The sequence below is a fragment of the Octopus bimaculoides genome, chromosome 8 (genome assembly GCF_046866305.1).
Source record: "Octopus bimaculoides isolate indiv1 chromosome 8, ASM4686630v1, whole genome shotgun sequence".
NCBI lineage: Eukaryota > Metazoa > Mollusca > Cephalopoda > Octopoda > Octopodidae > Octopus > Octopus bimaculoides.
Genome location: NC_142935.1, coordinates 84,528,395 through 84,552,530, shown reverse-complemented (window position 1 = coordinate 84,552,530; position 24,136 = coordinate 84,528,395). Strand labels below are relative to the sequence as shown.

The 24,136-nt window shown below is 36.9% G+C and overlaps 1 long non-coding RNA gene across 1 annotated transcript; it reads left to right on the top strand.

Annotated features, from left to right (window-relative positions):
- Positions 1–6,201: 6,201 nt before the first annotated feature.
- Positions 6,202–18,642, top strand: LOC149134482 (uncharacterized). The gene is made up of 2 exons (XR_016242929.1): positions 6,202–9,260; positions 17,887–18,642. It is a non-coding gene; the product is annotated as an uncharacterized LOC149134482 (long non-coding RNA).
- The last annotated feature ends 5,494 nt before the right edge of the window (positions 18,643–24,136 follow it).

Here is a 24,136-nt window from a genome sequence, read left to right as displayed (position 1 = left end):
AGGGTAATAATGGATAATAACTATGATAAAATGAGAATGTAGGACACCAGGCAGCAAAATGTGTACTTTTAGATATCAATAGCAAATAAATGATTTCAAAAATGAGTTGGAGGCTAGTAAAGTACTTTCATAAAGACAACAATAAAAGGAATTAATTTACTGATGGGTAGCAGGGGCTGAGTGTGTGTGTTACAGGCATCATGCAGGTATACTGGTTTATATAGAGACTGCATATTATTGCCATCATACACATGTACTGATATACACAAAGGCTGTGTGTTATAGCTATCATACATGTATGCTGGTATAGCTTTGGCAAAGCTATACATAAAAATAACCACAAACAAGAATGTATTGTTTATTGTTAATAATCTACAATGTGAAGGAAAGTATAATCCACCATTCGAGTCCAGGTCTCATTTGTTGCCTGACAAGAAATCCCTTTTCTGTTGACCAGTTCAATAATTAGTCTGCAGTTCATCTCTTTCAAGTTCACAGGCAATGCCCTGTAATGGTGTATATAAAGGCTATGTATTATGGCCATCAGATGGACTTTCTGATTGAAGATGTGAGAGGAATTCCAAGATACAAGCTATAACAGTCAAGTGTACTATAGAAGTCATGTGGGTATACACTAGTTCCTGTTAACCTTTCGGCAATAGCTTCTCCTCAGTCTGTCTTTGTGTAATATCATCAACCCAATTCTTGTTCACCTTGGGTTCTAGATCACAATATAGTCACTGCATACTTTAAAATGGTCTTCAGTCAAATGACAGACACCAGCTAATGTGGAATGCCACTACCAGCATCAAACTACCAGCCTACAAAATGAATTCAAAAGGAAAAACAAAGGGAAACAGAACAGCTTAAACAAGAAGACACACACAATAAATTAAAGAATATGAAGATTGAAATAGATATTTTATATATTCATTTCATGCATGCACAGGTACACACATACACACACACACACACACATACACACATGCACACACACACGCACACACTTACGTGTTTATGTACATGCATGTGTGTACGTGTGTGTGTGTGTGTGTGTTAAGCAAAGTATACAGTATTATAGATTCATTACAGCTAATTTTACCAATCAGTTTTGCACTGGATATAAGGAAACTTAATGGTTATCTAATAACTGTGCTCATCAGAGATGGTTGTTATGTAGATAATTAATCTTTATGATCCTTAATAGTTATACAAGTTCTAATCGGTGTAAATAGTTCAATCCGGTCATCAATATTATACTCTAACATAATCATTCTGGCCTCTAAGTTGATTGTTTTAAGGGTACTCCTAGGGACTACTTTATATTTCTTAAGGATTTCACAGTGGATAAGTTCATGGTAAGTGGCAATGTTCGTGTTATAGGTGTTTCATATTTTGTCCAAGTGTACTATTATTCCATTCTTAGATTTTAACTCAAGAACCAAGTCCTTAAGCTTCCTTCGGTACTTATTGTGCCTAAGGGAATGGTTCTTGAACTTAATGTCCTTAATTAAAGAGCAGAGTTTATTTTCAAAAGCCTCAAAGTGACTATTTGGCAGCAGCATTTTCTTAGTTCTGAAAATTCTCGTGGTAAAATCTTTATCATCCATATTATTGTTGTTGGTATTGATGTTGGCTGTGGCATTGGTACTAGTATCAAGAGGAGTTTTTTAAGCTTTCTGTCATGGTGGTAGCCTATCCAATAAATTCTATGGACGAAATCAGTAAATTTAGAATTGCCTATTATTTCTATCATAACTAATTTGAGAACACAAAGGCCTTACGTTTTCTACCATATAGTCTTTTACCCCTAATAACCATTTCAAATCCTAAATCTTATTTAAATTTCAATTTTAGCTTTTCCTATCTTGTTTGCTTTCTTTACTCTCTATCACCTTTTATACTATGGAAGTATTTGTCGACACTTGCCGGAATTTGGACTTATTTTGCTACTAACTTATTGTTCTTTCCTCCACTCACTGCCCTTTCCCCCATTTTAATGTACATTATTAGCCCTAAATATTTGCAAACAATATTTCCCCCATGTTTGATTTATTCATCTTTTTCATTTTATGTTATTATTTTTTCTTTATTTTATTGTGCTCTATGCCCACTTTCATTGTGCTCTATGCCCACCTTCATTGTGCTCTATGCCCACCTTACATTGTATGTGTCTGTTTGTGGAACTATGTTAGCTGGGCTTGCCAGGAGATATTTGTATAAATTTGTTGCACTATATAGAACGGTAAGTGTTGCCTGTTAATATATTATTTGTCTACAATTTTTAAATTATTAGATTTATTGATAGGAATAATCTAATTTGAGGGCAATGTAATATAAGCACAGCCTGTTGATTGTAATCGTACTTTTTGCTCCCACTTTGAGTTAATATATCTTTTTTCTTTAAATTGCAACTACCTGTTAATAAATTGTAATATTCCCTAGACAATTACTAGCACACACTTTTACCTACAGACCTCGTAGCCCCTAGATGGTAGATTATGCTTTTAACATATTGGGCTTCTAGACTACTTTTCTAGGCCATCTTTTCTTTCCTTTTTCTTCTTCCCTTTGTTTATATTGTATGCTCTTGTTTTTTTACTCTGATGAAGCTCCGTGCCTTAATTCAAATGCCCTATGAAGATGAAGAACTTTATTCTTGTATTTATTTATAGACAGCATTTTGGCAACGGATCAGAAATGGCTATAAGATATGTTACATCACCTGTTTGTTATGTCATGCTTTGTATTAAAAAATAAGCTTTAAATGTGGTCCAGTCAATGTGTTTGTTAATCTGAGGTTTTCTCCATTTTCTGATTATTTGTATATATATACATTTCCTTGACCATATGTTTTTGGGTTCAGTTGGACAAATAACTTCTACTAAAACCTTGTTTGTGCAGTTGATAGACAGTAACTGAAAGAAGCCCATTGTGTGTGTGTGTGTGTGTCCCCGAGTCTTGGCACCTTGCAATGGCTGTAAATGAGCATCATTGTCATACAAGCGATGTTGTTTGTTTCCAGCTTTCCAAGGAAGATATGTCTGGTCATTTCTAAATATTACATTGTTTGGTGATAAGACAAGCATCTGGGTGTAGAAAATCTGCCTCAACAAATTCTGTTTGATTTATGCATCATGGAAAAGTGGTGGCGGTGGTGGTGGTAGTGGTAATGGTGGCGGCGGTGGTGGCGTAGGTGGCAGCAGCAGCAGCAGCAGCGGCAGCAACACCGGTGGCGGTGGCGGCAGCGGCGGCGGCGGTGGCGGCAGCGGCGGCGGCGGTAGCGGCGGCGGCGGTAGCGGCGGCGGCGGTAGCGGCGGCGGTAGCGGCGGCGGTAGCGGCGGCGGTAGCGGCGGCGGTAGCGGCGGCGGCGGAGACGGCGGTAGCGGCGGCGGCAGCGGCGGCATTGGTAGCGGCGGCGGCAGCAGAGGAGGATAGACACAGAGCTTAAATTAATATTGCCATCTTATCAACAAGAATATTCCCTTGTGTTCGTCATATGGTTATCAACTCTCAGAACAGCAAGGGACTCCATAACATCACCTTATTGTTCCTTATGAATCTAAACACTTATTCCCTACATTAAAATATCTAGGAAATCAAATTCTATGTCCTGTTTAAGAATTATGTTTCTCATAGTTTCTCGAAGTTATAATCAATCAAAGACGTTCTACTTATGCAAATTTGGGAAAACAGCAGAACATTTTCTAATAAATAACAGAATTAATTCAATTAGAGTCTCTAAAATGTTAATGAATATGTAATTAAACAAACATATATTCGATGTGTGCAGCCAGAATTCTTAATTTAATGCTTTTAAATTAATGAAGTTTAACATGGATTTCTAACATTAGCACAAACCAACAGACTATAAAAGAGTGCATGATCAATCAAACAGAACGCAGTATATGACTGGTACTTATTTATTGATCTGTGGGTGTAGGGGCATGGTTATTGTGAAATTAACCTTGGTGAGATTTCAATTCAGATATAGAAGACATTTTCCTCCTGTGCTCTACTAACCCTATCATTATATGTCTCATGAATCTGTATTCCAACTGAGTTATTCTAAAGCTCTGAGTTTCTCTGAGCTTTCTACTCTGCCAGCTCTCAGTTCCTGGAATGTATCTACTCTGCCCTGAGCCATATAATTAATCTAGCAAAATTGACCCAAACTACTACTATTACTGCTGCTATTGCTACTACTAATATCACTACCACCACCACCACAACTACTACCACTGCCAATGCTGCTATTACTACCACAAATGCTACAAGTAGTAGTACTGCTATTAATATTACCAGTACTACAACCACTACAATCACTTGTACTACTAATAACACCACCACCATCACTACTACTACTACTACTACTACTACTACTACTACTACTACTACTACTACTACTACTACTACTACTACTACTACTACAAACTTGAACATTTCTGAACAATTTTGAAGAAATTCTCTAAATATTTAATTCTGAAAAATAAAATCAATAATATTGAAGAATGTTGTTTTTGTTGTTATTGTTGTTACTTAGCAACCACTACTACAATTGCTGCCAATGTTACTACTGCTACTGCTACTACTACTACTACTACTACTACTACTACTACTACTATTGCCACTGTTTATTGTTTTGAAAATATAACAGCTTTCTTGTTTTCTGTTGTTTTTATGTATATTTCTATTTTAATTTTTTTTCTCATTTTTGTTGTAAAAGTTTTCCCTGTGGATCGATTACCATGAAAAGGAACATGATTTTTCAGATCACTTGATGGATTTTATTCTGGAATTTTCGAAAACAAAATTACTAAATTACAAGTTCCATATCATTATCTGAGGTTAGCCGCTTTATAATTAAATAAATTATTATCTTGAAAAATCTTTCAAAAACGAATTATTTTCAGTAAAACTGTACCACAAGAAGCTGGAGCTGTTGGGAATAATAAGCAGTTAGTTGCTGTCTTTAATTCTACTTCTAACGTCTGCCATACAGAAAAAGAGAGGGGAAAAAGTATTTCTGATGATTCAGAGCATAATTTATTGAGGAATTACACTAACAACAACAATATCAACATGAAAAATGATGAATTCCTGTCAACAGCAGTAATTTTGCAGGGAGGGGATTAGCCATTACTATCTTCCCCAGTTTCCAGGCTGCCTCCGTTCAAATCTTTTCAAGAATATTTTTTTCCACTTGTCACGTTTAATGCATACATTTGGTAATTTTAACATTTACTTCCAAGAGTAATCATAATCAACCTTCCTAGCAGTAAATAAAGGGGCTGATGAGACTCTTTGTAGTATGCATAAAGTGCATTAATAAATTGATATTGTGTTTCTTTGCAGTAACAGGTTTGAATTTTGTGGGTCTGGAAGAGTCAACAGATATTCATTCTCTAGCATTCTTCCATGAAAAATTCTGTAGCTACAGATTCTATTGAGTTATCAGAAATTGTCAAAATCTTCTGTCTCCTTTACTGGAAGGGCTTATGTTATACTGAAGCTTCTCTGTGTTTTCATTTGTAAAATGATTAAGAGACATTCATCCTTGTAACGAGAAGGTACCTAAGTCATTACTATCAAGTGATGAAACAACTCGACTTTGTTTAAGTATATTGCAGTAATGACTACAGTCTGCTTTGATATAAAAGTCATGACACTAGCATAGAGTTTAGTGACTTATGCGTAGCAACACAATTTACCCTCTAATATATACCTGGTATTGATTAATTAATTCTTGGGTGAGGATCATAGAAACAAAACAAACTCTTGTAGAATATGTTGATGCACAGGGCGGAATTTGAACCTTTGAAATATCACTTCAAAACCAAGGGTCATCTTAAACACTGAGTGTAAAATCCGAACCTTAACATGCTGTGGTTTAGAGCATCACCAATGGCAAAGGAGAACAGCCTAAAACATTTGCATTGCTCCTACAGTCCTAGAACAGATAATACCTTCTATGACTGGCCTATCACAATACATTTTTATATAACAGAAGGTTACAAGTCCTTCGGGGCCAGCTCTGTGGGCTGGTGTCATTATAATTTTCAATAATAAATGAAACAGGCAGATTTTATATGTGTTTTACTTTTTTATTTACATCTTAGAACTACACTGTTTATATATACAATTAAAGGGACTTGATCCAATGTTATTTTCTGTTGCAGCTGGTAAAATAAATTTATAAGTAGGTTACAAGTTTTGGTTTTGGTTCAGCATATATCAAAACATGCTTTTGGTAAAAACATTTGGCGTAGGCTGTGTGGTAAGAAGCTTGCTTCCCAACCACATGGTTCTGGGTTCAGTCCCACTGAGTGGCACCTTAGACAAGTGTCTTCTACTATAGCCTCAGGCCAGCCAAAGCCTTGTGAGTGGATTTGGTAGACAGAAACTGAAAGAAGCCTATCTATATATATTACTGATGAAGGCTGGTTAATAGAGTTACCCTAGGTTTCTCGCCATAAAGAGTACTTTTATGGTTTAACTTCAGACTCTAAGACCTGTTGGCTTATAGCCTCTTTAAGATATGGAGGTATAAACGAGACAGATACAATGAGGATTATGTCCCTTTGCTGCTGGTCATCAGCTTCCAATTGTGTCGTCCTCCTTCAGCTACGAGGGTAAAAGGTAGGGGGTTATCTCCTGCTCTCATCAGCAATCAATTTCCAGCTGTGGTATAATTATTACTTAAACTGCTATTATCGCTATTATGTAGTTCCCAAAATGGTAAGAGAAATCTCCATTCTGGAGTTCAGCATGGTCCTGGTACATGCAAGTTTTTCAGGATTTCCATGCGTTTGGCTACACATAGCTTGCAGCATTTCGTTCCATTGTTGTACAGACACGGATGGTAGAAGAAATTCCATGATATCGAGTATGGAATTCTATCTTCCTTCAGTTGCCAGAAATGGCTGGCCAGCGATTTTACATATCTCCTTTCCAGGACCCTGAAGGAGGATTTATGGTTGGAAGGACGTTTCTTAAAGGAAGTTCCCACGCAACTAATGTATTTCTTTGGCTGTGTGGAGTCGGTGACGTGCCTATTATTGCTGCTGCTGTCGGTGCTGTTGTTGCGGTTGTAATTGTTGATGCTGCTGGCGCTACCACTGGTGTTGATTCTGATGGTGCTGGTACTGGAGCTGGGGCTATTGGTGGTGGTGTCACTCGAGATGGTGGTTGCGTCGGTAGTGTTACTGCCTCCGCGTATGTTGCCGGTGGTGCATGTGTTGGTGTTATTAAGCCTGCCGATGTATATATTTGTGTGTTTGTGTCTATGTTTGTCCCACCACCATCGCTTGACAACCGATGTTGGTGTGTCATGTCACCGTAACTTAGCGGTTTAGCAACAGAGACCGATATAGTAAGAACTAGGCTTACAAAAAAAAAGTTCTGGGGTCAATTTGTTCGACTAAGATCAATTTTATTCGACTTAAGGTAGTGCTCCAGCATGGCCCAGTCAAATGACTGGAACAAATAAAAGAATAATAAGAATGATGTTCCTACTGTTATAGAGGGGTCTGTCACACACACCTCCCAGCCACTGCCAGCGAGTATAGCTTCAAGCCTAATTTTTAAAAGGAAATTTTGGGGGTCGTCTTGTATATCCAGTCTATTTATAGACCAACATATGCGGTTGCTCGCAACTCCCTTAAACAATTCCGTAACCCATAGCATGGAAATAATATCTTTGAAATATAATTTTTCGATCAACAAAATAAACTACAGTAGAATGACAACAAATGCTCATGACACAAGAACAACAATAATGATTATGGTAATGATGACGGACAAACTTTTTCTGGTGATGCTAATTAAAAGAAAATGTCTCGAAGTCATAAATCACATGCAACTGAATGGTTTAGCAAGAAATTATTCGAAGAATGCACGTGAAGAAGTCAGATCGTAATAAATAGGAAAAATGAAAGTTTTTAATGTTTGAAGAAAAAAAAAGAAAGCAATTAATTATATACAGTTTGTTGATGAAAACGTGAATATAAGTTCGATAGATGGATTTATCCAAAATCAATTCTAAAGTTTGAATCGATCTTTGTTCAAAGACGGCGACATTAAAAGCAAAAACTTAACAAGGTAGAAATATCGAACATCAAAAATCGAGAGTAAAAACTAGTAAAAGACTGATATGGAATTGAATTTACATGCGAAGAAAGGTGAGAAGTTTGGTTGATTGAGGACAGTTATAGAATCGGTATTTTAAATGCTAATATCCTTATATTAATTGTCTTAATGTTTGATACGCAGTAATTACAGTGAAAATTTATCCATAAACACCGCTGGACATTATACATTGATAGTGCAATACTGAAATGATCAATAAAAAGTAACAAAAATAAAATTTAATTTAAAATATGACGATGATATGGCGAAAACTTTAGTCCAATATCACATCAAAACTGGAATTATAATTGCTAAAGTCAAAAACAACAGTTTGGTCCAAAAGTGATTCTCCAAACCAGAAATACTTGTGTGCTATGACTACATTTTTGATTGCGTGTTTAAGAAGTTCGTTTCATAGCCACGTGGTTCTACGTTCGAACCGACAGTTACTTTGTCTTTAGAGTAGAATTTCGAAGACGGAAACTGCCTGAAAAATTTGTCGTCTTGCGTGTGTGTGTGTTTGCGCGCGCTTATGTCCTCCATAGTCATCTTTCATTGTTCATTTCTATATGTAGTGGATCTTGTATGCATGAAGTGGATTCGATCCACCATAGTCAAATTTAAATTAACACTGCAACAGAACTTTTCCCCACAGTGGAACAATGGTTTTTCTCTGACAGCAGTTTTACATTTTCCAGATGCCTTTAGCTAGGCCAAAATAATGTCTTCACTACTTGACCCTTTATAACCTCTTCTACTTCACCAAAAGCTAGAATAGAGATAACATGAACACCAACTAAATCTATTGTTCTCAATGATATGTCTATCCTTCTGGATAGTTATAAAAGCAAGAACTCCCCAAGCAAAAGTCGTCGGTGACGACTCAATGAGAACGAAGTCTGGCTGACCAGCTAGAACCTTGGTCAGAGGGAGAGATGAAGTTTACTGTCAACAACTGTGAGACAACGTCCCACCCCCTACAACTCTCACTAGCTCTAATTCTATTCTCTTACAACATCATTCTATCTCTCTCTGTAATTACTACTAAACAATGAAGAGGACACAAACTTTACTTCGGATGCTTTTGGATTTATCATAACCTTCCCGTCGAGGCAAGGTATTGTAACGTAACGGTAAATAAATATTTCTTTAAAACTTCATGCATTGTTCATCTTTCACATCCTACAACATGCTGTTATAACAACGAATTTTTATCGTTACAACTGCTGACTCCGACATATATTATTGTGTACCTAATCAATCTTAGTCGTTACAATTGGTAACTACACTAAATAAAAACTTAACCGTTACAATTGGTGACCCTCGACTTTAATTAACCTTTATCGTTTCAAGTGGTGACCCCAAACAAGAGAATTGCAGCCTTCCCAAGAACCAACCGTTACATATATATTATAAAAACTCGTTGTGCAATGACTGAAAGAAGACTAAAAGAACAATGAACAACATACTTAGTCCTCAGATAAAGAAAATGTTAATTCATCTTAAAATGTAAAGAATTCTGATTCTATGATACAAGCTTTATGTTTTAAAATGGTCTAAATGAAAACCTTCCACGAAAATTTCACGTTAATTTAGGTTCCAAACACTAGTTTAATACCTACAAATGTATTTTATTAAATCCTTCATCATTTAAAAAAATGAATCGAAACAAAGGCAGTGTACATCAACAGAAATAGAACTAAAGTGTTAAATAGTTTTCTCCAGTTCCGTTCTCAAACGTTAATTTTTTTTCACTTAAATATTGGTGTTTTTGATTAAGTATTTCAGGTGAACTTGAAGTTAAGTGAGATAAAAAATTTTATCAATCGCTTTAGGAAATTGTACGTAATTTCGTAATTTCAAGTCGTATACAAATTGTCGGTAAACTTAGGAAATGTAATTCAATGGAAAACAAAAAGTGAACCACGTTTTCCTCTTATTTCTAGAATTAGAGTTCAGAAAACTTCGGTTTAACATTGTGGCATTAAATTTCTCTTTATATAATAATGCTGTCAAACTCATATTTGAAATAAAATTTCCAAATTGCTACTTGGTTTCTTCCAACGAAGAATATAGATGATATATAGAAAAGGAGATATAAAAAGTGATTTCACACCTTTCCCCTACAGTATCAGCAGCGTTGGAAACAAGAGACTGCAAATCCATTAGAAATCCAGAATGACTTATGGATCCAGTTCACCCACCTTTTGCTCTATGGAACTTTCCACAGAGTTCTAAGCTTAAATATAATGGAGTATTTGTAAACCAATATTGAGAAGCCGTTTCGAGTCACAGTTGATATCAAACCTTTCTTAATGTTGTTAGGAAAAGCATAAACAACATAACAGTTTATTTCCCATGAATTAAAAAACTTGTATAATGAAAAGAAACCTATGCACCCTCACATTCACACACGTGTGTGTGTACGAATGTATGTATGTATGTTAGGTCACTCTTAGTGCTACTGGTGCTGCATGGTCGGACCGTCGGCTACATTAGTGGTTTTCGTTGAACGAAAATCAAAACTTATCAAAGGGCAGTTGAAGTCAGTTGAGACAATGGCTATACAGCAACTGTTAGTGAGAGCCACCCCACTTTTCAATGTGAAGGAAAAGTCTGATGTACCACCAGCGACTTTGTTTGCATTTAATGGTGTAGACTAGTTCTTCTGTGGGGGAAAATGCATCCCTTGTTTAGATACTGGGGTTTGGCCCTGTAAAAGGCCTTTCCTCACTTTAAAAAGCATCAAGTACAAGCATCGCTTGATTTTTTTTTAATGTGTTGCATAATATGGCTGGCAAGGAATGAAGGCTTGTGTTAACGTGGATGGTAAACTTTTGTGCGAAAGTGTGCAGGTTTCATGCAGAGCTGGAAAGTCATATCCATGTTGCTCTAAGAGAACAATCAATCTTTGGCATTGCTCGAAATGGAGTTGCAGCCAACATGTATGTACATACGGATGGTAGTCTATATAAAATTTTACTGCTTAAAATTTACCTACATTAATTTGGTTATACTTCTACGACGCACAAAATATTTTAATAATTATTTGTATACAATTCCTATTAATATTTAATTATAAAAATATAACAGGATTTTTTAAACATCAAATGGCTCGGATTATCCATCCGAGTAAAATAGGAATCAAAGAGATCCATAGGTATTAAAAAAATGGTTGAGATACATTTTCTTTTATTGTATTTTTTCTTTCTTGAATAAGTACGAAGATCCAGAAAGAAACAAAAATAAATAAATATTCTGAGATCAGTTAAGAAAGGTTGCCATTCTGATTCAGTTGTGTGAATATCGACTGAGCAACCATTAATGTGAAAGCCAGCACACATGCATGCGTGTATACGTATCTTGTGATATTTTGCTTGACATTCTTAAAACTGGTCAGCCATGAGAAGAAAAAAAAACAATCGGATACAGAAGAGATACATACATACATACATATGTGTGTGTGCGTGTGTTGTATGTATGTATAACCCTATATACCAGGATCTATCAAATGTATTCGGTTGCTAAGAAAGCTGTCAATTCTTTGAAGTGTGTATGCACGTGTGTGTATGAGAGTGAGTGTGTGTGCTGCATTTTATCTCTGCAAATTATTTTTTCTTGACGTTGTTGTTTCGCCTCAAGTCAGCCTTGATAAATCAAAACTACTTAAACTGTGTCCATCCTATCTTTTCTTTCGAAGATAATATAGCAAGGATTGCAATAGCCAATACGTCTTTCTTTTTTTTCTGATTTTTATGTTTATGGTTGTTTTTTTTGGGGGGTTTTTTTTTTTTTGACGGTGGGATGTCATGCGTTGGAGGTTCGGTTGCTGTTCCTAAAAGTCTGGGCGACTACTTAACGACTCGCATATTTTCCAATGTTGTTACTGCCGCTATAAATAAACGGATGCATAACGATGAGAATAGCCAGTGGTATGAACTGTGGTACCCAAACATTTCCTATCCACTGGCTGTTTTTACTTACATCCTACGTGTTGTCGTTTTTACATTTGGTTCGAAAGCTTCTTGATGTGAATTCCTGTAACAGATTGTGGTATGGTCGGAGATTCATTGTGCCAATAAGAAACACTTGCACTGGAGAGAAAAAAATAACTTTTGTTACTGCTGGCAGAAGCGGCAGCGTGTCAGAGAAAATGCTTAGTAGCATTTCTCCCTATTCTTCACCTTCTGAGTTCAAAAACCACTGAGATCGACTTTGCCTTTCATCCTTTCGCAGTACTGGGATCTATTTTAAAACGGGGGCGCCAGTTTTCATTTATGTTTTATGTAGTGTTTTTGGTACGGAAAGACTTTCAAACTTCGTTCATAACACTATTTTGTGTTATAGAACAGAAAAATATTTTTGTATTCGAATTTATTTCATGTAAAAAATTGTCTTATTTCGATAATTTCTACTAATCACTGACGTCTATTCAGTTGAAAACAGTTAGCGCTGTAACGGTGTATATCGTATTAATCCCCTAACCCTAACTAGACTGGTAACCCTAACCCTAACTCTAGAATCCGAACTCTAAAATTGTTACACACATAGATACGCACAGCGTAATTTATTATATAAACAATATATGCGTATAAATTACGATTAAACCTGATGAAATATGTCACAGGGAATAACATTTTTATGACCGCTCAGCAGTAACTCTATTCAGCTGAATAGACGTCAGTGATTGATTGAAATTACAGAAATACGACAACTTTAACATGGAATAACTTGCGAATTTCTTTTTTTTTTTTTTGTTAAGAAGACTAAGAGTAAAAGATGTTTTATATGACACATTCTACCAGTGTCCCAAGTTTCAAAGTGTTTCGTTAGGAAAATACTGGCGCCCCCGTTTTAAAATAGATCCCAGTACTGTCCTAGGATCGACTAGGGTTGATAAAATAAGTACTAGTTGAGCATGGGGTCCGATGTCATTGACTTCACCTTACCTTCTAAAACTGCTGGCCTTGTGCTAAAATTAGTAACGATTATTATTATGACCAGCAAGCTGCCAGAATCGTTTTGCAGTGAACAAAATGCTTAAAAGCATTTCTTCCGGTTCTTTACGCTATGTGTTCAAATTCCGCTGAGGTTGGCTTTGCCTTTCGTTCTTTCAGACTCGATAAAACGTATCAGGGAAGCACTGGGGTCGGTGTTAACGACTAACTACCTCCGCTAACGTTGCTGGCTATAAAATTTGAAACCATTATTGTTGTTGTTGCTGCTGATGTTATTGTTGTTGTATTGTAGCTATTATTGCTGTATGCATGCGTTTGTTATTGACATAAAAACCCTCCCAACATTCAACAAAATTCTACATGTGAATGGAATATAAGAGTAAGATTTCCACACTTTATAGTCATTACCTCATACACTATAACACCTATTACCCAGAATGTTAACACATCAAACATTAAAGAATATACCTGTAGCATTGGATTCGAACCCGCGTTTTACCACATACGGATTTCAAATCACAATTCAATCACAGTTTGATAATGTACATAACCGAGATCTTATTCATTCAACGGTTGTTGTTCACATGATAGTTTGTTAGTTCATCTGGAACTTTCTGTGAATAAAGCCTATATTTATAGTCAATAAATTCGCCAGTATCGTAGACGTCCAAGTCGGCATCATGTTCTCCACTCACGCCAATTTTAGAGTGCCTTGGGTCGTGCTTTGATTTACTCTCTCTATACATCGCTGTTCTAACGGCTGCATATTCAGTCGAGGATATAGGAGAAGAAAAAGAAGACATGACACGGCACCAGTATATTTACTTAATATTTCAAAACTAGCCCAAGTGTTAAACTTCGAACAGACATTTTCCTTGCATGTCGTATTATGCTATTTTCACTTTATCGCATTCCATTAAATGTAATGCATGAACATCTTTTCATTCTCATGCAACACAATAAATTATGTTCAAATGCTTATGCGGTGTTGTGAAATTACATGAATTTTTCTGTTAACCTGGTTTTGTATGGGAACAATACGCAGCCTTAACAATATCCAATAACCCAACAAACCTTCTTTTATACCATTTGAAAGACACGACAATAAACCCAACACTTCTTTAAGAATACCTTCATTCATAACATCTTAAACAGTCCAAACATCTCGTTGTGAGTGTTAGTCTCCCACTTTGAGAAATGTTAATTAAGGTTGCAGAATGTAGGACTCGGTGATTGACAGCGATTGACGGTGATTTACGGTAACTAGTTCACTAGGTTCAAACCCTTTCAAGGTCGCCTAAAATAGATTTTCATCAATTATACTCCTCTCCTACGCCACCACTGACTTCTTAAGATCGATAACATAAGTTCCTGTAATATACTGAAATAGATTATATCGATTTTACACCTCTCCTACACTACCACTGGCTTGTTAATGTGTTTGATATAAAGCTAAAGAAATCGATACTTAGAATAAAAATCAGTCAATATTTCATAGATAAAAAGAAGGCGGTGAGCTTGCAGAAACGATGGAGCTTGCAGACTAAAATGCATTGCAGTATATTGAGTTCGAATCCCATCGGAACTGACTTTATGTCTCCTTAATTGGAGTTCGACTAAATATGTAGAAAGCTGTACACAAGGATCATATCCACCACTTATATTTTCCTTCTCTACAAACGTTGGTCAGGTGACTAAACAAAATAAATCAAGATGTTAGATTTAAAAGCTTTTATTGAAACAAGTAAACAACAAAGCTAGACAAGATATTTCTAATTACTTAATTATTCTAAATTTAAATCTCATCTAGTTTGAAATAATTCTTTCTAACTTTAGTACAAGACCAAGGGATTGAGAGGAGTGAGCTTGTCGATTACATCGACCCCTGTGCTGACTGGTACTTATTTTATCGACCTCGAAAGAATGAAAAGCAAAATCAACCTCAGCAACATTTGAACTCAGGATGTAAAATCAAGAGAAATTTACATTATTTACATTTGACGGATATTCGTCCTCATCTTGTTTGTTGTTAACACAACGTTTCGGCTGATATACCCTCCAGCCTTCGTCAGGTGTCTTGGGGAAATTTCGAACCTGGGTTCTCATTCCCATCGATGTTACTATTATTATTATTATTATTATTACTATTATTAATCAGGTCGTTGCCGTGAATCGAACTCGGAACCTTGGGGTTAGTAGCCCGCGCTCTTAACCACTACACCATATGAGGACGAATATCCGTCAAATGTAAATAATGTAAATAATTCCTCATCTCTTAAATATAGAACTGTATCAAGAGAAATTGTTAAGCATTTTTATCCGACAGACTGACGATTCTGGCAGCTCGTTGCATTTTTCTTTTCTTTTTTTTTTTTTTTTTTTTTTTTTGAAATAATCAGATAAATACTAGGGATCAATTCAATCAGTCCTGTTTTTACAATTATGAAATTGGCTTTACATGGACTTGTTGCGAGGAAAAATGTTGGTTTAATTATCTTAACCCGAAAATCAATTTTGGTGGATATACAATGGGAGATTGAGATGTTCATGTTTCACACAAGAATGTGTCGGATAGTCAAGTCATGATTCGATCTCCATGGCATATCTGCCAACTTTTATTTATTGTTGTGTTTCCATTTAAGCTGGCAATGCAAAGTTGTTAGCTTTTTGTTTGTTTTTTCTGCCTTAACCGACTGATCAAATGTGTCCTTCAGGCAAAGCCAAGTTGGTTGATGCCTTGCATCTAAGAAGGTCAACAGCGGCGAACACAACAGCTGCCACTACAACCCTTTTAATTGTAGCACACACCAAAACAAGCTATGGAATATTGACACACTGACATCCAAACAACTTTTCAGGAAACTATTATCAGAGAACCACAGCTTACTTTCTCACTAACACACATACACAAGTACACACACACACACACACACATATATATATATATATATATATATATATATATATATATATATATATATATATATATATACACACACACACATATATATATATGTATATATATTTGTTTTTACATGACCGAACGCCAGCGTCATCACTGTTGTAAGTAGTTATTTCAACTTTATATTTTCTGACGCGACTCTATCTCTTTCTCTATCACTTTTTCCCCCTCTCGTTCTTCCTCTGTTACTACTACGTATCTATCTTTACCCCCTCTCGTTCTTCCTTCTGTTACTACTATATCTCTCTCTTCCCCCCCCCCCCTCGTACTTCCTTCTGTTACTACTATATTCCTCTCTTCCTCTCGTTGCTCACCTATTCTTCTACTTCCTCCCTTTGTTTCTCCTTCTACCACTCTCTCTCTCTCTCTCCCTTACCCCTGCATGGTCACATGCTTCCGGTCACTAATCCTTTTTCTTCCTTGGCTATCGCCGAGCAAACACGCGAACTTACTTCGTCCCCACTTTCAAGTTCGTGCCCCACAGCGTTCATATACACATAATTTTTTACGTCTGGCCGCATAGCCTTTTCCGTTTGTTTTCTTTTCCGTTTGTTTTCCTGTCTTGTTTTTTGTCTGCCACTACATTCCTCCATGGCACAGGTTTAATTTGTGTATACAAATTTAATTTGCGGTCCATGGGAAGAGCCGTTTTAACGATGCGTCCTGCCCAACTCTTCGAAACGCCGGTGTTAAAACGCGGGTAGCTGATGAAGGAAAATGTTCTCTATGTGGCTTGTGTGTTTTCTGTACTCTGGTTATTATTATTTTCTTGTCTACGTTTTGTTTGCAATGTCCTGTACCCAGATATGCACCTATATATACAGGTAGACGTAGGTATGCACTTACCTGTACGTATATATGCATATACTCATTTATTATTTGTTTATATATATATATATATATATATATATATATATATATATATATACACACACATGCATACATACATAAATAATACATATACATACATACATACATATATTGTTGTATTTCGGGATCGTCATTTTATTTTGTTTTGTCTATTTTTTTCTTTTTTTTTTTTGGCAAATAAACACATGTACTATATATATTTAGTGCGTGTGTTTATTTGGCAAAATAATAATAATAATTATAAATAAATAAACGAATAAATAAAATGACCATCCCGAAATACAACAATATCTGTTTCAACACACGATTTCACATCAGGAATCTTGCAAAACGAATTGAAAAACGTTATATATATATATATATATATATATATATATATATATCGAAACGTCTAGTTAGAATAGAGGCAGCTGACGAAGGATTAATTCCAAGTGGCTATCTGTTTTCCTATGTGTTCGTTCTGTTGTCTGTAGTTCATTTTTCTCACGTCCTGTTCCCTGATATGCATCTATATACGCATCACATGTAAATGTAAGTATGTACATATACGTGGGTATACATGCATACATATTCTTTGTATTATAAATATATATATATGTATATATATATATATATATATATATATATATATATATATATATATCGTTTGTAGAAAGCTTAAATCTGAAGAAGAAGAAGCACACTCTAAGATGTAGAGCAGTATATATTAAAAAGTAGGGAAGGCCGGTTTGTGGAATTACCCTGGGTTTCCCGTCTATAAAGGGTTTAGCTTTATGGCATATCGTCAGACCCCAAAACCTGTTAGACTAAGACCTCAGGTTTTGGGTCTGATAATACACCATAAAGCTAAACCTTTTAATGACGGCAAACCCAGAGTAATCTCATAAACTGGCCTTCCCCACTTTTAATATATATATATATATACATAGTCAGTAAAAATTATGTTAACATTTTTCTGTTCTGTTACAGATAGACGTTCTCCATGGCTGACAGACTCACATTGGAGCAAAGAAGGGTGGTTGCAAGCTTGATGGAAGTGTGTGACTCGCCAACAACAGCGCGTTGAAAGTTTGTTGAACGATTTCCAGATCGTGACCCACCAAGTCGTTTAACAATTTATCGTATCCATGACAAGTTTGTATCGACTGGATCAGTAGCGGACGACTATCAAGGAAATTCGGGCCGGCCCAAATCAGGCAGAAGTACCTTGAACATTAGTGTTGTGCAGCAGGCCGTACTCTAGAGTGCATCTAAATCGACGAGACGATGCAGTCTGGAAACAGAGGTTCCACAGAAAACAGTGTGCCGAATCCTATCCAAAGACCTTGGCATGCGACCATATTACATACAAATTGTCCAAGCTTTGACAACTCAGCAAAAACAGTTTCGTGTGAAATGCTGTCAGATTCTAGTTGAAATGACAAATATCCAACCGGACATTTTAAGTTAAATGGTATTCAGTGATGCAGCCACTTTTCATACAAGTTGGTCATGTCAACCGACATTACACCATTTTCTGGGGTACTGAAAATCCACGTATCATTCGAGAGTATGAACGGGCCTCCCCAAAGGTAAATGTGTGGTGTACCGTGACCGCTACTGGCGTAATTGGACCCTATTTCTTTGACACTCTAATAATGACTTCAAATGCCTACTTACAAATGTTGCAGGAGTTTGCCATTGATGAAATACCTTGTAGTGGCGCGAAAATATAGCCGCCATTGAGGAAGTACTATTCTGCGCATGCGCAGGAGACTTCACCACCGGAAGCCCCTCGAGTTGCGCAACCCCTACAAATCATACAGACAGGGTATTTCCAACAGGATGGTGCACCGCCTCATTTTGCCCGTACTGTTTGTACTTTTCACGACCAAACATTTCCAAATCGTTGGACAGGTCGCGGTGGACCACTGGCATGGCCTGTACACTCCTTTGATCTGACACCCTGTGACTTCTGGTTATGGGGCATGGTAAAGGAGCGCGTGTATAGCAAAAAATTTAGAGACATCGATAAACTCAAGGACAGAATACAAGGTGTCATATCAAGTATTCCCCGTGATATGTGTGTCAAGGCACTAAATTGTACTGTTGATCGCTGGTTTTTGTGTACTCGGTATTCGGACTGCATTCAAGGAGGATCTGGGATACTCCCCAGCTGAACTATTGTACGATGCTTCTTTAAATTTGCGAGTGCAGATGCTTGCCACTCAAGATCCGGCATTTATGTGAACCACCTGCATTCCTATTTCCGAATTACCACCTATGAACACTCGGCAACAAGCCGTCACATCTTTGGTCCCGAGGGATATTGCCTCATGGACACATGTCTTTGTTAGAAACGATGCAGTGAGAAGTCCTCTCACGCCACCTTATTCAGTATCTTATCGTGTCCTTTCTTATTCAAATAAACATTTCACCATAGACATACGGTTCTCGAGAAACAGCCTCGGTTCATAGACTTAAACGGGCTTATACAGACGCTCTCTCACCAGAGCCTCACACTCCTCCTCATACACTGCACAACAGGAAACAAATGCTACACCAACGCACACATTACAAACAAAATCGTACACGACAACCAGCAGTGGTCGTCGCGTCCATTGGCCCAAGAAACTGTGTAAAACTATTTATATATGAACTGGCCCATAGTGCCTGTTATTGTATTGTATTTCTTTTCCTGCTTAATACATTTAGGCTGTTTTCTTTTTCATGCATTTGCGTGTTTGTTAACTTTCCTTTGCATTTGCCTAGTTTTGTATGTCACTTGTTACCTTTTAATTTTTCAGAATCTTTTCTATGTACATATTTTTGTGAACATCCTGTATATTATTTGTAAAAATTCTTCAACGCTCAGACACACATACTTTTACAATTTTCAACGTTGTTTTTATTTTATTGGTCATTAGAGGTATATTTTGCTTTACATTTGTTATTTTGCATCGACTTTCAGTCTGCAGGGGGGTATTTGTAGTGGGACAAATTAGCACTATTTTGTTGTGGCGACATAGCACAGTCGTGCTACGCCCAAAACATCCAATTACTGCTGGCTGCGGAAGGTTACGTGTGACAGCTTCTACCTAGCGGTGAAGCGCTCCAGTTTTGAAAGGCAAAAAGTCAGATGCCGATAGAACGTCCAGATGACAAGACACGTTGCCGGTTTAACGCCAATTAGTAAACATCATTTTTATTGCTATGGGATTACTACCTTGCTTCACTACTAAGCTACGCAGCTCATAGAGATTTTGAACCAGTTACAGTTTGCAGCTCTCAAGTAACGAATCTAACCACCTCGGATGTAATGGAGAAATTAACTTATCTCTCACACTACACCCTGTTGACTTGAACACTTAATTACTTCGTGATGTGTTTTCTACTACCACATGTGTGATTTACCATCAAGGAATAAATTGTTATGTTTATTAGCGAAAGAATATTGCCTTCTGATATTTGTCTTTACATTTGTAGACGACCGTGTGAACCAAAGGGGAAATGGTGACGAATGGAAACAGACTCCTATTAACGCGTTGCACGGTCGACACAAAAATTATGAATATGTTATAATACTATAACATAGAAAACTATGAAATGCCAGTAAGGTAAAGATAGAAGATGACTCAACCGATAAAGATGAATAACAGTAGGGTTTATTGGAGCATTAAACTGTATGTCTGTGTGTGAGTGAATGCGACATAATAAAACGCAATATAAGACTGGCCGTCATGTAAACAAAGAGTGTGTATACAAATATATGTATGTGAATGCAAGAGATACAGAGGATCGAAAAGAGTCTGTAATAAGGACGTTAAAAGTAAGTCCAGACACCAGGATGTGAAATATCAGTTCTCAGTTAAAGTACACAGTAGTTGAAAGTCTGTATATAAGAGGTTTAGGCGTTGAGGCAGAGCTAAGTCACTTGTCGTGCAGTTGAGGCTTCTATGCCGGGCCGGGCTACTTGATACAGATGGTCTTTCGCAGGTTGAGTTCTGGCTGTTAATTCGTGGTGAGGCAATTCACACAAACAGGGTTGAGAAGCTGCGGTTGCTTGAGTACGTGGAAAAGTCATGTTGACGTTGGCGACGTTGGGGACGAAAGTTGTAGTAAACAGTTGAACGATGGTGTTGATGTCGTCGCTGGAAACTGGCTGGCTGTGTTACGTGTGGACAACGACCAGATCTTAGAAGATCTGAAGCTGCGACAAAGTGGCTCGGGTTAAAACAGGCTATTTATAGGTACAAGGAGGCTCCAGAAAGTATCAGAAAAACACTCTCTCGCGTTACATTATTAGATGGCCACGATTGGCCGGTTTGCACCCTGGCGCGAAAGGACTGGAGACAATTGCCGCGCAAATAATAGTCAGTCAGGTGATGAACAACAGCCGGGTCCAAGGCGGGAAAGAGAGATGTTACCTGCTACGTTCGCATTTGTAAATAAATAACCGTGAGAGGTGGTTTCACTACACATTCATGCAAAACATACATTCGCACATTACTGGAAGCGGATCTTTTTGGTTTGACGGGCAACATTTTTCATTTATGTTTTATGTAGTGTTTTTGGTACCGAAACACTTTCAAACTTCGTATACTTGTATATTTTGTGTTATAGATCAGATAAAAAATTTTGTATTCGAAGTTATTTCATGTAAAAAAATTGTCGTATTTCGGTAATTTCAACCAATCACTGACGTCTATTGAGGTGAAAACAATTACTGTCGTAGAATGTAAACAACATATTCTAACGGTGTTATGGGATCTTTTCCCTAGAATAAAATTAGTGTCGTTGTTTGTCAACAACAACTATCGGCGGTACTGTTATTCATAACATCGTTCGTACGTTTGTACTGGTTTTAGATTTAGGGTTTTAGGGTTAGGGTTCCGGTTTTAGAGTTAAAGTTAGTTTTAGGGTTACGGTTAGGGTTATGATTATTTTTGCCATAACCTCACTCATAACCCTAACCCTAAAACCCTATAACTCATAACCATAACCCTAACCCCAACTCTAACCCTAAAACCCTAACCCTAACTCTAAAACCCGAACCTTAACCCAAACGCACGAACGATGTTATAAATAACTACCGCCGATAGTTGTTGTTGACAAACAACGGCACTAATTTTATTCAAGGGAAAAGATCCCATGACACCGTTAGAATATGTTGTTTACATTCTACGGCAGAAATTGTTTTCACCTCAATAGACGTCAGTGATTGGTTGAAATTACACAAATACGACAACTTTAACATGAAATAACTTATTAAGAACTAATTTTTGTTAAGAAGGCTAAGAGAAAAAGATGTTTTATATGACACATTCTACCAGTATCCCAAGTTTGAAAGTGTTTCGTTAAGAAAACGAGTGTTGCCCGTCAAACCAAAAAGATCCCTGGAAGCTTTCTTATACGCACACACTTCATATAACCTGCAGCGTACACTCGAGTGAAATTCCTCACCCTTTATTATACATACGTTCATTCGAACATAGCAGATAAGAGGTAACTTTTGGCTGCTATTTGGACCCCGTTGTATCCACTACTCTGATGGTTGGTATTGGCGCAATTTGTCTCTTACTCTATCACGCCAATATGCAGCGTATAACCAATCGGAGCCCCTAAATAAGATCACGTGAAACAGCCTGTTCTCAATCCTGTTTGAGCCTAATGTTCCTTATAGAAACTCACCTTCTCCTCGTCTTGAGGTCTTTGGTTCCAGACCTTTTAAGCTCTAACCACTGAGCACACAAGATATAGCCAGTTCCAGCAACAACGCCCAACGCCCAGGTTTCAACACAGCATTGTTCGTAATTTACTTCACCTTGGTTAACAGCGAATATGCAACCTGCGAGAACTCCTGTACAATTGACCCAGGCAGCAGTATTACAGCCACAACTTCGTACGACATGTACCGGTCCGGCTCTGCTTCATCGCCGCAACTTCTTGATAAAGTATTTCAACTACCGTGTACAATTGACTACGAACTGGTACTCTCATTTCTTGTGTCTATGAACATTCGTCTAACTTCTCATTATAGACTCTTTCACTTCTTCCTCATTGCTATTCTTATATGTACTTAACGCACACGCATACATCCATGCCTATACACACATGCACTTTGTTCTCATGACGGCCAGTCTATTATTCAGTACACATGATGCACACACAGGCACACATGTTAACCCATCAATAAACCTCTCTCTCTCAAACATTCTATTTGGGTGTGTCACTCTCTTTCCCCCCTGGTACATATACGTATTATTCTAGCCTTCTGAACGGAGTCGTTATTAGATGATTTCACCACGTGAGGCCACGGCTATCTATACTTCCTAAAGATATATAAGTGAACTTTAACACACTAAACAGTCATTAGTCATAGTCGTATGTTCAATTAGCGTATACATTCATCGACTTAATTAGCATAATAAAATTCTTTGATATAAGTTGAATCCCATATGTGATTATATAATCAAAAGTTTCAAGGGGTGATCGTTAAAAAATAGCACGACCCTACTAAGAAAACAATATATAATCAGTATACCACGTCCATATCTACATGTTTTTCTCACCTATATCCTACAATCAATCACTCTTTGTAAAACACCCTAGAATAAAAATATAACTGAACTACACTAATACATAAATTTCATTTTAGTTCATTGTATACCTTATTACGTAATACCATAAATAAACAGCGCAAAAAATATTTCAAAAAAGACTAATTAGCAGTTAAAAGCAAAATCTAAACACTATATTGAAACTAATTTACAATTAAAAATAGCAAAATACAAAGAAAATTCTAATCAAGCGAACTCCTCTAGCAAACTTCTGTAGGTCAAGCTATCCGCAGCTTAATTACGAATAAATTATAATTTTTAAAAAACTGTTTCATAAATTTTTCACTATATTTTCATAAATTCATAAACTTCAACTCATCATAGCAAACACAGTTACACTTGCATAGTGAATTGTTATAGCGTCCCCTGCCATTCAGCAAACAACAAATGGGACTCATCACTTTTCTAGATGTTGATTGTACCTAACTTTCTCACCAATTAATCTTTTCGCAATACACAGGTACAAGTAAATCATTCTCATTCCACAAGAGCAAAACAAATCGTACGTTTCTACATGCCCGTCGCTAAGGAATTGCACTAGGCGGCACTGCTCCATCACAATTCAATGGTACACTCTCAGATTTAGGTGATACACTTATTTCAAAGCTCTATTTTAGCAT